The sequence below is a fragment of the Pseudophryne corroboree genome, assembly GCF_028390025.1.
Source record: "Pseudophryne corroboree isolate aPseCor3 chromosome 7 unlocalized genomic scaffold, aPseCor3.hap2 SUPER_7_unloc_3, whole genome shotgun sequence".
Taxonomy (NCBI): Eukaryota; Metazoa; Chordata; class Amphibia; order Anura; family Myobatrachidae; genus Pseudophryne; species Pseudophryne corroboree.
Window position 1 is genome coordinate 1056715 of NW_026967612.1, and position 16122 is coordinate 1072836.

The 16122-nt window shown below is 37.3% G+C and overlaps 2 non-coding genes across 2 annotated transcripts; both read right to left on the reverse strand.

Annotated features, from left to right (window-relative positions):
• Positions 1-799: 799 nt before the first annotated feature.
• Positions 800-873, reverse strand: TRNAS-ACU (transfer RNA serine (anticodon ACU)). The gene has a single exon. It is a non-coding gene; the product is annotated as a tRNA-Ser (tRNA).
• A 10439-nt stretch (positions 874-11312) lies between these two features.
• TRNAS-ACU (transfer RNA serine (anticodon ACU)) lies at positions 11313-11386 on the reverse strand. The gene has a single exon. It is a non-coding gene; the product is annotated as a tRNA-Ser (tRNA).
• Positions 11387-16122: the final 4736 nt, after the last annotated feature.

Sequence of the window (16122 nt, forward strand, 5' to 3'; positions counted from 1 at the left end):
AGGATTGATATGTTGGCTCTTTTATTTTTACTTAAAGTACAATAACTTTTACCATTTTAATTTGTTTTAATAGTATATTGACAGTATTGTTTTCTTTCAAAAATCAGCTTAATTTTCTTTACCCTATTATTAAAATGGTAATTGACAAAAACAAACTACATTGTCACCAGAAGAGCAATACAAAATGTACAAGTGATATATTAAAATCATCTTTCCAGCTTGAATTTCAATGATGCATTGGGGCAACGATTTTGTGAGAAACATTTTTACCCTTAAATAAAGATTTTCTTAATTCCTTACCTGTGTGCTAATTAGATATCACCTTGTTTTCACATTAAAATGACTTCCACATGAGAAAGCAGCAAGGATGCAGTGGCGTTAATGTTTCCTGGTGTCAACCTGTATTATTTCAGTAGACATTGAAATGAGGATGCATCTTGCTGCCTTTCCAATGAAGCAAGTTTAATTTAGTAATAGGTTAAAAACCATCCTTACAAAGGTGTTAATCAGAGACTTGGCTTTGTGGACACTTTTCAGAGAACAAATTTGTTAGCATAAAAATAAAGCCAGAAAATTAAGAGCTGTTGAATCACTCAATTAGATTTTTTTTGCCAGCATATTTCTTTTTCTCTGCAACCCACTGCTAAATTGTGCTTCCTAGCTGTTTTTATAAAATCACTGAATCAAATCTAACTCTGATTACATCAGAGAAGGCCAGGTACCCTACACCATAACGGGGGGTTTGAAATTTTGACTTGTCTACTTAAAGATCACCAAAATCTGATAACAATGTCAATTACGTCCCTGGGTGGGATTGAACCACCAACCTTTCGGTTAGTAGCCAGACACACTAACCGATTGCGCCACAGAGACACTTTGTAAAAAGTACATACTGACAAAGGCTAATAAGCATACATCTGGAACGTTTCCTAGAAAAACTTTAAAAAGTCAATAATCTGGAGAGTTTTTGTAAGATGTTTCTTCCATCCACCAACGAAGAAACACATTGGTACTTTCCCATGATGAGTGAGTGCTTCAGGATCTCTTGCACTTACATGTGCAGCAGAGTACTGCAATGGAAGCATGCTGGGCCCATAACCCAGAGGTAGGCAGATTAAAACTATCCTCTGCTATATGCATTTTTTTTGTTAATTAAAGTAATCCAAAACTGGGATTGATATTTTTGCTCTTTTATTTTTCATTAAAGTACAATAACTTTTACCATTTTAATTTGTTTTAATAGTATATTGAGAGTATTGTTTTCTTTTAAAAATCCATTAATTTTCTTTACCCTATTATTAAAATGGTAATTGACAAAAACAAACTACATTGTCACCAGAAGAGCAGTACAAAATGTACAAGTGATATATTAAAATCATCTTTCCAGCTTGAATTTCAATGATGCATTGGGGCAACGATTTTGTGAGAAACATTTTCACCCTTAAATAAAGATTTTCTTAATTCCTTACCTGTGTGCTAATTAGATATCACCTTGTTTTCACATTAAACAGACTTCCACATGAGAAAGCAGCAAGGATGCAGTGGCGTTAATGTTTCCTGGTGTCAACCTGTAATATTTCTGTAGACATTGAAATGAGGATGCATCTTGCTGCCTTTCCAATGAAGCAAGTTTAATTTAGTAATAGGTGAAAAACCATCCTTACAAAGGTGTTAATCAGAGACTTGGCTTTGTGGACACTTTTCAGAGAACAAATTTGTTAGCATAAAAATAAAGCCAGAAAATGAAGAGCTGTTTAATCACTCAATTGGATTTTTTTGCCAGCATATTTCTTTTTCTCTGCAACCCACTGCTAAATTGTGCTTCCTAGCTGTTTTTATAAAATCACTGAATCAAATCTAACTCTGATTACATCAGAGAAGGCCAGGTACCCTACACCATAAGAGGGGGTTTGAAATTTTGACTTGTCTACTTAAAGATCACCAAAATCTGATAACAAGGTCAATTATGTCCCTCGGTGGGATTGAACCACCAACCTTTTGGTTAATAGCCATACACACTAACTGATTGCGCCACAGAGACACTTTGCAAAAGTACATACTGACAAAGGCTAATAAGCATTCATCTAAAACGTTTCCTAGAAAAACTTTAAAAAGTCAATAATCTGGAGAGTTTTTGTAAGATGTTTCTTCCATCAACCAACGAAGAAACACATTGGTACTTTCCCATGATGAGTGAGTGCTTCAGGATCTCTTGCACTTACATGTGCAGCAGAGTACTGCAATGGAAGCATGCTGGGCCCATAACCCAGAGGTAGGCAGATTGAAACTATCCTTTGCTATATGCATTTTTTTTGTTAATTTAAGTAATCAAAACTGGGATTGATATTTTTGCTCTTTTATTTTTACTTAAAGTACAATAACTTTTACCATTTTAATTTGTTTTAATAGTATATTGACAGTATAGTTTTATTTTAAAAAATCCACTTAATTTTCTTTACCCTATTATTAAAAGGGTAATTGACAAAAACAAACTACATTGTCACCAGAAGAGCAATACAAAATGTACAAGTGATATATTAAAATCATCTTTCCAGCTTGAATTTCAATGATGCATTGGGGCAACGATTTTGTGAGAAACATCTTCACCCTTAAATAAAGATTTTCTTAATTCCTTACCTGTGTGCTAATTAGATATCACCTTGTTTTCACATTAAACAGACTTCCACATGAGAAAGCAGCAAGGATGCAGTGGCGTTAATGTTTCCTGGTGTCAACCCGTATTATTTCAGTAGACATTGAAATGAGGATGCATCTTGCTGCCTTTCCAATGAAGCAAGTTTAATTTAGTAATAGGTGAAAAACCATCCTTACAAAGGTGTTAATTAGAGACTTGGCTTTGTGGACACTTTTCAGAGAACAAATTTGTTAGCATAAAAATAAAGCCAGAAAATGAAGAGCTGTTTAATCACTTAATTGGATTTTTTTGCCAGCATATTTCTTTTTCTCTGCAACCCACTGCTAAATTGTGCTTCCTAGCTGTTTTTATAAAATCACTGAATCAAATCTAACTCTGATTACATCAGAGAAGGCCAGGTACCCTACACCATAAGAGGGGGTTTGAAATTTTGACTTGTGCACTTAAAGATCACCAAAATCTGATAACAAGGTCAATTACGTCCCTGGGTGGGATTGAACCACCAACCTTTTGGTTAATAGCCATACACACTAACTGATTGCGCCACAGAGACACTTTGCAAAAGTACATACTGACAAAGGCTAATAAGCATTCATCTAAAACGTTTCCTAGAAAAACTTTAAAAAGTCAATAATCTGGAGAGTTTTTGTAAGATGTTTCTTCCATCAACCAACGAAGAAACACATTGGTACTTTCCCATGATGAGTGAGTGCTTCAGGATCTATTGCACTTACATGTGCAGCAGAGTACAGCAATGGAAGCATGCTGGGCACATAACCCAGAGGTAGGCAGATTGAAACTATCCTCTGCTATATGCATTTTTTTTTTGTTAATTAAAGTAATCCAAAACTAGGATTGATATGTTGGCTCTTTTATTTTTACTTAAAGTACAATAACTTTTACCATTTTAATTTGTTTTAATAGTATATTGACAGTATTGTTTTCTTTCAAAAATCAGCTTAATTTTCTTTACCCTATTATTAAAATGGTAATTGACAAAAACAAACTACATTGTCACCAGAAGAGCAATACAAAATGTACAAGTGATATATTAAAATCATCTTTCCAGCTTGAATTTCAATGATGCATTGGGGCAACGATTTTGTGAGAAACATTTTTACCCTTAAATAAAGATTTTCTTAATTCCTTACCTGTGTGCTAACTAGATATCACCTTGTTTTCACATTAAAATGACTTCCACATGAGAAAGCAGCAAGGATGCAGTGGCGTTAATGTTTCCTGGTGTCAACCTGTATTATTTCAGTAGACATTGAAATGAGGATGCATCTTGCTGCCTTTCCAATGAAGCAAGTTTAATTTAGTAATAGGTTAAAAACCATCCTTACAAAGGTGTTAATCAGAGACTTGGCTTTGTGGACACTTTTCAGAGAACAAATTTGTTAGCATAAAAATAAAGCCAGAAAATTAAGAGCTGTTGAATCACTCAATTAGATTTTTTTTGCCAGCATATTTCTTTTTCTCTGCAACCCACTGCTAAATTGTGCTTCCTAGCTGTTTTTATAAAATCACTGAATCAAATCTAACTCTGATTACATCAGAGAAGGCCAGGTACCCTACACCAGAACAGGGGGTTTGAAATTTTGACTTGTCTACTTAAAGATCACCAAAATCTGATAACAAGGTCAATTACGTCCCTGGTTGGGATTGAACCACCAACCTTTTGGTTAGTAGCCGGACACACTAACCGATTGCGCCACAGAAACACTTTGCAAAAAGTACTTACTGACAAAGGCTAATAAGCATACATCTAGAACGTTTCCTAGAAAAACTTTAAAAAGTCAATAATCTGGAGAGTTTTTGTAAGATGTTTCTTCCATCAACCAATGAAGAAACACATTGGTACTTTCCCATGATGAGTGAGTGCTTCAGGATCTCTTGCACTTACATGTGCAGCAGAGTACTGCAATGGAAGCATGCTGGGCCCATTACTCAGAGGTAGGCAGATTGAAACTATCCTCTGCTATATGCATTTTTTTTGTTAATTAAAGTAATCAAAACTGGGATTGATATTTTTGCTCTTTTATTTTTACTTAAAGTACAATAACTTTTACCATTTTAATTTGTTTTAATAGTATATTGACAGTATAGTTTTCTTTAAAAAATCCACTTAATTTTCTTTACCCTATTATTAAAAGGGTAATTGACAAAAACAAACTGCATTGTCACCAGAAGAGCAATACAAAATGTACAAGTGATATATTAAAATCATCTTTCCAGCTTGAATTTCAATGATGCATTGGGGCAACGATTTTGTGAGAAACATCTTCACCCTTAAATAAAGATTTTCTTAATTCCTTACCTGTGTGCTAATTAGATATCACCTTGTTTTCACATTAAACAGACTTCCACATGAGAAAGCAGCAAGGATGCAGTGGCGTTAATGTTTCCTGGTGTCAACCTGTATTATTTCAGTAGACATTGAAATGAGGATGCATCTTGCTGCCTTTCCAATGAAGCAAGTTTAATTTAGTAATAGGTGAAAAAAAATCCCTACAAAGGTGTTAATCAGAGACTTGGCTTTGTGGACACTTTTCAGAGAACAAATTTGTTAGCATAAAAATAAAGGCAGAAAATGAAGAGCTGTTTAATCACTCAATTGGATTTTTTTTGCCAGCATATTTCTTTTTCTCTGCAACCCACTGCTAAATTGTGCTTCCTAGCTGTTTTTATAAAATCAATGAATCAAATCTAACTCTGATTACATCAGAGAAGGCCAGGTACCCTACACCATAAGAGGGGGTTTGAAATTTTGACTTGTCTACTTAAAGATCACCAAAATCTGAAAACAAGGTCAATTACGTCCCTGGGTGGGATTGAACCACCAACCTTTTGGTTAGTAGTCGGACACACTAACCGATTGCGCCACAGAGACACTTTGCAAAAAGTACATACTGACAAAGGCTAATAAGCATACATCTAGAACGTTTCCTAGAAAAACTTTAAAAAGTCAATAATCTGGAGAGTTTTTGTAAGATGTTTCTTCCATCAACCAACGAAGAAACACATTGGTACTTTCCCATGATGAGTGAGTGCTTCAGGATCTCTTGCACTTACATGTGCAGCAGAGTACTGCAATGGAAGCATGCTGGGCCCATAACCCAGAGGTAGGCAGATTGAAACTATCCTTTGCTATATGCATTTTTTTTTGTTAATTTAAGTAATCAAAACTGGGATTGATATTTTTGCTCTTTTATTTTTACGTAAAGTACAATAACTTTTACCATTTTAATTTGTTTTAATAGTATATTGACAGTATAGTTTTCTTTAAAAAATCCACTTAATTTTCTTTACCCTATTATTAAAAGGGTAATTGACAAAAACAAACTACATTGTCACCAGAAGAGCAATACAAAATGTACAAGTGATATATTAAAATCATCTTTCCAGCTTGAATTTCAATGATGCATTGGGGCAACGATTTTGTGAGAAACATCTTCACCCTTAAATAAAGATTTTCTTAATTCCTTACCTGTGTGCTAATTAGATGTCACCTTGTTTTCACATTAAACAGACTTCTACATGAGAAAGCAGCAAGGATGCAGTGGCGTTAATGTTTCCTGGTGTCAACCTGTATTATTTCAGTAGACATTGAAATGAGGATGCATCTTGCTGCCTTTCCAATGGAGCAAGTTTAATTTAGTAATAGGTGAAAAACCATCCCTACAAAGGTGTTAATCAGAGACTTGGCTTTGTGGACACTTTTTAGAGAACAAATTTGTTAGCATAAAAATTAAGGCAGAAAATGAAGAGCTGTTTAATCACTCAATTGGATTTTTCTACCAGCATACTTTTTTCTCTGCAACCCATTACTAAATTGTGCTTCCTAGCTGTTTTTTATAAAATCACTGAATCAAATCTAACTCTGATTACATCAGAGAAGGCCAGGTACCCTACACCATAAGAGGGGGTTTGAAATTTTGACTTGTCTACTTAAATATCACCAAAACCTGATCACAAGGTCAATTATGTCCCTGGGTGGGATTGAACCACAAACCTTTTGGTTAGTAGCCAGACACACTAACCGATTGAGCCACAGAGACACTTTGCAAAAAGTACATACTGACAAAGGCTAATAAGCATACATCTAGAACGTTTCCTAGAAAAACTTTAAAAAGTCAATAATCTGGAGAGTTTTTGTAAGAATTTTCTTAAATCAACCAACGAAGAAACACATTGGTACTTTCCCATGATGAGTGAGTGCTTCAGGATCTCTTGCACTTACATGTGCAGCAGAGTACTGCAATGGAAGCATGCTGGGCCCATTACCCAGAGGTAGGCAGATTGAAACTATCCTCTGCTATATGCATTTTTTTTGTTAAAGTAATCCAAAACTGGGATTGATATGTTAGCTATTTTATGTTTACTTAAAGTACAATGACTTTTACCATTTTAATTTGTTTTAATAGTATATTGACAGTATTGTTTTCTTTCAAAAATCCACTTAATTTTCTTTACCCTATTATTAAAATGGTAATTGACAAAAACAAACTACATTGTCACCAGAAGAGCAATACAAAATGTACAAGTGATATATTAAAATCATCTTTCCAGCTTGAATTTCAATGATGCATTGGGGCAACGATTTTGTGAGAAACATCTTCACCCTTAAATAAAGATTTTCTTAATTCCTTACCTGTGTGCTAATTAGATATCACCTTGTTTTCACATTAAACAGACTTCCACATGAGAAAGCAGCAAGGATGCATTGGCGTTAATGTTTCCTTGTGTCAACCTGTATTATTTCAGTAGACATTGAAATGAGGATGCATCTTGCTGCCTTTCCAATGAAGCAAGTTTAATTTAGTAATAGGTGAAAAACCATCCTTACAAAGGTGTTCATCAGAGACTTGGCTTTGTGGACACTTTTCAGAGAACAAATTTGTTAGCATAAAAATAAAGCCAGAAAATGAAGAGCTGTTTAATCACTCAATTGGATTTTTTTGCCAGCATATTTCTTTTTCTCTGCAACCCACTGCTAAATTGTGCTTCCTAGCTGTTTTTATAAAATCACTGAATCAAATCTAACTCTGATTACATCAGAGAAGGCCAGGTACCCTACACCATAAGAGGGGGTTTGAAATTTTGACTTGTCTACTTAAAGATCACCAAAATCTGATAACAAGGTCAATTACGTCCCTGGGTGGGATTGAACCACCAACCTTTTGGTTAATAGCCATACACACTAACTGATTGCGCCACAGAGACACTTTGCAAAAGTCCATACTGACAAAGGCTAATAAGCATTCATCTAAAACGTTTCCTAGAAAAACTTTAAAAAGTCAATAATCTGGAGAGTTTTTGTAAGATGTTTCTTCCATCAACCAACGAAGAAACACATTGGTACTTTCCCATGATGAGTGAGTGCTTCAGGATCTATTGCACTTACATGTGCAGCAGAGTACTGCAATGGAAGCATGCTGGGCCCATTACCCAGAGGTAGGCAGATTGAAACTATCCTCTGCTATATGCATTTTTTTTGTTAATTAAAGTAATCAAAACTGGGATTGATATTTTTGCTCTTTTATTTTTACTTAAAGTACAATAACTTTTACCATTTTAATTTGTTTTAATAGTATATTGACAGTATAGTTTTCTTTAAAAAATCCACTTAATTTTCTTTACCCTATTATTAAAAGGGTAATTGACAAAAACAAACTACATTGTCACCAGAAGAGCAATACAAAATGTACAAGTGATATATTAAAATCATCTTTCCAGCTTGAATTTCAATGATGCATTGGGGCCAACGATTTTGTGAGAAACATCTTCACCCTTAAATAAAGATTTTCTTAATTCCTTACCTGTGTGCTAATTAGATGTCACCTTGTTTTCACATTAAACAGACTTCTACATGAGAAAGCAGCAAGGATGCAGTGGCGTTAATGTTTCCTGGTGTCAACCTGTATTATTTCAGTAGACATTGAAATGAGGATTCATCTTGCTGCCTTTCCAATGAAGCAAGTTTAATTTAGTTATAGGTGAAAAACCATCCCTACAAAGGTGTTAATCAGAGACTTGGCTTTGTGGACACTTTTTAGAGAACAAATTTGTTAGCATAAAAATAAAGGCAGAAAATGAAGAGCTGTTTAATCACTCAATTGGATTTTTCTACCAGCATATTTTTTTCTCTGCAACCCATTGCTAAATTGTGCTTCCTAGCTGTTTTTTATAAAATCACTGAATCAAATCTAACTCTGATTACATCAGAGAAGGCCAGGTACCCTACACCATAAGAGGGGATTTGAAATTTTGACTTGTCTACTTAAAGATCACCAAAATCTGATAACAAGGTCAATTACGTCCCTGGGTGGGATTGAACCACCAACCTTTTGGTTTACAGCCGTACACACTAACTGATTGCGCCACAGAGACACTTTGCAAAAGTACATACTGACAAAGGCTAATAAGCATTCATCTAAAACGTTTCCTAGAAAAACTTTAAAAAGTCAATAATCTGGAGAGTTTTTGTAAGATGTTTCTTCCATCCACCAACGAAGAAACATATTGGTACTTTCCCATGATGAGTGAGTGCTTCAGGATCTCTTGCACTTACATGTGCAGCAGAGTACTGCAATGGAAGCATGCTGGGCCCATAACCCAGAGGTAGGCAGATTAAAACTATCCTCTGCTATATGCATTTTTTTTGTTAATTAAAGTAATCCAAAACTGGGATTGATATTTTTGCTCTTTTATTTTTCATTAAAGTACAATAACTTTTACCATTTTAATTTGTTTTAATAGCATATTGAAAGTATTGTTTTCTTTTAAAAATCCATTAATTTTCTTTACCCTATTATTAAAATGGTAATTGACAAAAACAAACTACATTGTCACCAGAAGAGCAATACAAAATGTACAAGTGATATATTAAAATCATCTTTCCAGCTTGAATTTCAATGATGCATTGGGGCAACGATTTTGTGAGAAACATTTTCACCCTTAAATAAAGATTTTCTTAATTCCTTACCTGTGTGCTAATTAGATATCACCTTGTTTTCACATTAAACAGACTTCCACATGAGAAAGCAGCAAGGATGCAGTGGCGTTAATGTTTCCTGGTGTCAACCTGTATTATTTCAGTAGACATTGAAATGCGGATGCATCTTGCTGCCTTTCCAATGAAGCAAGTTTAATTTAGTAATAGGTGAAAAACCATCCCTACAAAGGTGTTAATCAGAGACTTGGCTTTGTGGACACTTTTCAGAGAACAAATTTGTTAGCATAAAAATAAAGCCAGAAAATGAAGAGCTGTTTAATCACTCAATTGGATTTTTTTTGCCAGCATATTTCTTTTTCTCTGCAACCCACTGCTAAATTGTGCTTCCTAGCTGTTTTTATAAAATCAATGAATCAAATCTAACTCTGATTACATCAGAGAAGGCCAGGTACCCTACACCATAACAGGGGGTTTGAAATTTTGACTTGTCTACTTAAAGATCACCAAAATCTGATAACAAGGTCAATTACGTCCCTGGGTGGGATTGAACCACCAACCTTTTGGTTAGTAGTCGGACACACTAACCGATTGCGCCACAGAGACACTTTGCAAAAAGTACTTACTGACAAAGGCTAATAAGCATACATCTAGAACGTTTCCTAGAAAAACTTTAAAAAGTCAATAATCTGGAGAGTTTTTGTAAGATGTTTCTTCCATCAACCAACGAAGAAACACATTGGTACTTTCCCATGATGAGTGAGTGCTTCAGGATCTCTTGCACTTACATGTGCAGCAGAGTACTGCAATGGAAGCATGCTGGGCCCATAACCCAGAGGTAGGCAGATTGAAACTATCCTTTGCTATATGCATTTTTTTTTGTTAATTTAAGTAATCAAAACTGGGATTGATATTTTTGCTCTTTTATTTTTACTTAAAGTACAATAACTTTTACCATTTTAATTTGTTTTAATAGTATATTGACAGTATAGTTTTCTTTAAAAAATCCACTTAATTTTCTTTACCCTATTATTAAAAGGGTAATTGACAAAAACAAACTACATTGTCACCAGAAGAGCAATACAAAATGTACATTGTGATATATTAAAATCATCTTTCCAGCTTGAATTTCAATGATGCATTGGGGCAACGATTTTGTGAGAAACATCTTCACCCTTAAATAAAGATTTTCTTAATTCCTTACCTGTGTGCTAATTAGATGTCACCTTGTTTTCACATTAAACAGACTTCTACATGAGAAAGCAGCAAGGATGCAGTGGCGTTAATGTTTCCTGGTGTCAACCTGTATTATTTCAGTAGACATTGAAATGAGGATGCATCTTGCTGCCTTTCCAATGAAGCAAGTTTAATTTAGTTATAGGTAAAAAACCATCCCTACAAAGGTGTTAATCAGAGACTTGGCTTTGTGGACACTTTTTAGAGAACAAATTTGTTAGCATAAAAATAAAGGCAGAAAATGAAGAGCTGTTTAATCACTCAATTGGATTTTTCTACCAGCATATTTTTTTCTCTGCAACCCATTGCTAAATTGTGCTTCCTAGCTGTTTTTTATAAAATCACTAAATCAAATCTAACTCTGATTACATCAGAGAAGGCCAGGTACCCTACACCATAAGAGGGGGTTTGAAATTTTGACTTGTCTACTTAACTATCACCAAAACCTGATCACAAGGTCAATTATGTCCCTGGGTGGGATTGAACCACCAAACTTTTGGTTAGTAGCCAGACACACTAACCGATTGCGCCACAGAGACACTTTGCATAAAGTACATACTGACAAAGGCTAATAAGCATTCATCTAGAATGTTTCCTAGAAAAACTTTAAGGTTAAGGTTTTACAGAAAGTTACAGGTTTTTTTAATTTAGTAAAATATGCCCCATTTTAAAGATAGGGCATTTAAATTTGTTGCACCTGTGCAGTACATAGCAGCCTGCAGGGCATGTACAGTGGCTTCATTTGGGTGCACATACATTGCCGGCTCCTGGTCGCAAACTGAAATTATTGTGTGTAAGTGGAATTAGCGGTGTTTATGTCATACAGGGGGGTGGGGGAGGTTTGTGGTTGGCGGGGGGCACGCTGTGCGGTTATTATCCTGCATCTATACATACATGCGCTAACACCTGGACATACACTGATGTACCCACACCTAATATCCATACATACACGCCCTGACACCTGGACATACACCAACATTCCCACACCTGCATCTATACATACACATGCTGACACCTGGACATACACCAACATACAAGCACCTGCATCTATATATACACGCGCTGACAAATGGACATACACCGACGTACCCACACTTGCATCTATACATACATGCACTGACATCTGGACATACAAGCACCTGCATCTATACATACACGCGCTGACACCTGAACCTACACTGACGTTCCCACACCTGCATCTATACATACACATTCTGACACCTGGACATACACAGACGTACCCACACCTGCATCTATACAAACACGCGTTGACACCAGGACGTACACTGACGTACACACACCTACATCTATATATGCATGGATGCAAATGTGGGTACGTCTGTATACGTCCAGTTGTTAGCATGTGTATGTATAGATGTTAGGTGTGGGTACATCAGTGTATGTCCAGGTGTCAGCACATGTATGTATAGATTCACATGTGGGTACGTTGGTGTACGTTTAGGGGTCAGCGTGTTTATGTATAGATGTTGGTGTGTGTATGTCAGTGTACGTACAGATATAGGTGTATGTATGTATGTATGTATGTATGTATGTATGTATGTATATGTATGTATAGAGGAAGGTGTGATACATACATATAACACATACATGATAGATACATACATATATCACACACACGATAGATAGATAGATAGATAGAACACATACATACAAGATAGATACATACATACATACATACATGAAAGATACATATATACACACACATACGATAGATAGATAGATAGATAGATAGATAGATAGATACATATATATATATATATATTCCATAGACAAAAAACCTTACGGTTTCACATGTCCCATTAAGGCTTCTTAGACATGATCGAAATTTCAGAAACCTGTTGTAACTCTTCCACTCAAACTCCAAAAAGCAAGTATGACTTGGGATAGGGCTGGGGAGGGCCGCTGCTCAGGCACATCTCTGTCAAGTAAAGGAGATTCAACTGAGGCAGCACAAGGGAACTCTCATCTGGGGACAACAACTGCAGGGAGAACACATATTTTCAGATGAACATGGGAGGGCAGAAGGCTGCCTAATACTGAAGCACCCCCAAACAACAAACCAAATGCAACAACTAGTGCAAGCATTCCTGGGGGAAGGCCTGCAGCAGATGGATTTGCATATGGTGATGTCATCCAAGCAGTGGGTCAAAGTTGGCTTCAACCCTCGTCTGCATATGAAAAGAGAAAAGGGGCGTGCAGGGCATGGCGGCCTTTTGCGGCGCTTGGATGACCCCTAGTTCGCATTAAACACCTCCACCCTCCTTCGGTGTGGGGCTCATGTTGGCTATGCCCCAGCCCCTGAAGCATTCAAGCTGATTTCTTGCAGAAGCTGGGCACTGTAACAGCTCCAGAGCTGCTCTGTATGGCAAGTAAAAGGGTGTGGGCCCTGCAGCACTACCTGTAGTTCGCATTGTGCTTTGGAAGGCACAAAGTAAGCAGATGGGAGAAGTCAGGATAGTGCGCAAGGGCATAGAAGGGAGCGGCTCAAGAAAAGAGAAGTGGAAACAGACAGCAAACTAGGCTGGAGAGCTCTTCTGTCTATATTTTGCAAACCTGCTCTTGTCCTCTCCAGCTGCTCCATGTAGATTTGACGTCTGGAAAGGTGCATAACCCACTGACAAGCAGGCACACTCCTGCATGAGTTTTCTCTCTCACTAGCTGGATGATACACAATCATTTGCATGTGCTCCACCTCCGACACACCACCCACCCAACCACCCAGTGACCAGAGCCACCCACAAGCCAACTGGCTCCGTGATTTAATTTGCACAGTGTAGTCATCCAGGCAGCATGTCCTTCTCAATGGAAGGATCTCTGGTTCCATGGAATCTTCCACATTGGAATGCTGCGGAATAAAAAGGATTTAAATATTCAGCTTGCTAGCATTCAATGTACCTGCGGCTTGGCTTTAGCACATGGGTCTTCATCCTGTGGCCCTCCAGCTGCTGTGAAACTACACATCCCAGCATGCCCTGCCACAGTTTTGCTATTAAGGTATGCTAAAACTGAGGCAGGGCATGCTGGGATGTGTAGTTCCACAGCAGCTGGAGGGTCGCAGGTTGAAGACCCATGTTCTAGCATGCCTGTTCTATGATGCATGTACCGTGATGTCACAATCAGCTTGGAATGGGGTGTTTAGCAGGCATTTGCTGACAGCCACTTGAGGGAGACACACATCAGGAGATGCAGCATATCGGAGGTCTTCGATGCCTTTCCAGCAAATGCACACCACCTGCTGCTGGTCTGGACACAAAACAATGCCCACAATCGAAGTCCCAAAATGCCCAACTACAGGATTCATGTAAGTAGTGAATTTAGGAATGAATTTAGAAGTAGGAAATTAAGTTAGTTCACAAGTACATTCAAATTCAGATCTAAAGTCTAGGTAGGCCTCACGTCCTGGCAGCCCCCAGCACTTAAAAATGCCTTGATTAGAGGTAGAGAATTAAATGTAGATAAAAAGTAGACACAAAATAAGACTCCACAGAGCAGTTATCAGGTGTCTTTATCAATTGTTGCATTTAAAAAATCAAGCAATTAGGGAACACAATGTTGCAACAATGTAACCCTATTTGCAAAATAGTACTAAATAAGTTTGTCGATGTAAGACATTTGCAAAGGCGCATCCAAAACACGCTGGAAAATGCAACTGAATCTGTTTTTGGAGGCTAGAATAGGAAATGTGCATCGGTCCTACAAGTACTGAAAGCTCTTCTACCATCTCCCTTTTCTGAAAAGCCATTTAATATATGGTTCCCAGATAGGGGACATATCAGATATTGCCTTTCAAAAGCAGCAAATATCATACCACTTCTATTGCCATCAAAGATAAACATTGATTGTTTTCAGATATTGGATTGAAAAAGCAGTCTTTATTGACATAAAGAAGCAAAAAAACATACATAAATATGATAAAGCTAAATATTTATCTTACTTAAAACCCTTTAAGAGGCCTAAGAACACTGTACGCTATTAACGTATGGAGTACCGTAAGGGTACGCACGTTGCGTAACAATCGCTTAGCCGTAGTCGAGACGCTCAAGCGCCACGTTCGCTCATGGCCAAGGGATCGCAGGCAGGCCCGCTATTGTCTGCCGACTAACGTAATGATTCGCTATAGCGTAGCGGACGCTCGGGACCACGAGGAGATCACCAGCGGCGCAGACGCTCACAATGTTAAACCTTTATAACAATACCATAAAACAGTGTATTATGCAGTAACCCTTGGTGTAGTGATAAGATGAGAATGCAACACTTTGTAAGCGGGATTACGCTAAAGCTATTTGAGCGATAGAGACGCTCCTATTACCCACTGCAATACAATTAACACACAATACCGGTCTAAGGGTCTAACGCCTTTTAAGGAAATGAATGAACGTTCAAAAAGAATATTACAATACAAGTCATACACTACCAATATAACATAGACTACCTAACCAGATAACTACACATGAAATACAATATCAGTACAATAACTATATAAGAGAAACGAGAGAGAAAGAGAAGAGAGAGAGATATGGCTCAGAATAACAAGAAAGACAATATGATTGCGGAGAAAAACTTACGCACAAAGGGGAACGATCGCATGCGCCTCTGGACATCCAGCTCCCGATTATCAGCAATGAGAACAGTTGAAGAGTGAGAGCTGGATGTGATCGGCTTGTCTATTTATGCCCCACACACAATACAATTCAATGGTCCCTACAATCTCATTGTTCATTGGACACAGGAATTCGTCTTCGCACTAAAACAAAAGGTCATAGGTTGGTTCATACAGGTGGGCTGTGACTACTTCCAACTGCTCAGGTGGGTGGGAAACTAGGTTTCCAGCCGCATGGATAAGTAAGTGCAAATAATAGTAAATGGACATAAACTTCTTATGTCCATAACTATTCGCACGAGCGATTAATCTGCTCCAAACCAACACCGGAATATTGCTAATTAAATACTCTTCCGATGGATACTAAACACCACTGTATAATCCTTGTCTGACCCCTTGTATCAGAAAAAGAGGGATCTCTCTGTCCATGAACATGCTACATTAACTAAACTTTCAGAATCTATCAAAGGGACCATGATCTACAAAATACATTATACAGTTAAAATATGTTATGAACGAGTCGCCCGCTAGACGCACATAAACTTTACCGTAAATGCGCACACCATGCGCCCGCGGGTGCCCGCAACGGCGAGTATGCGCACGCACGGCAGGGCTCATGAACGTGCAACAGGCACTCGCATGAGGTGCCAATAT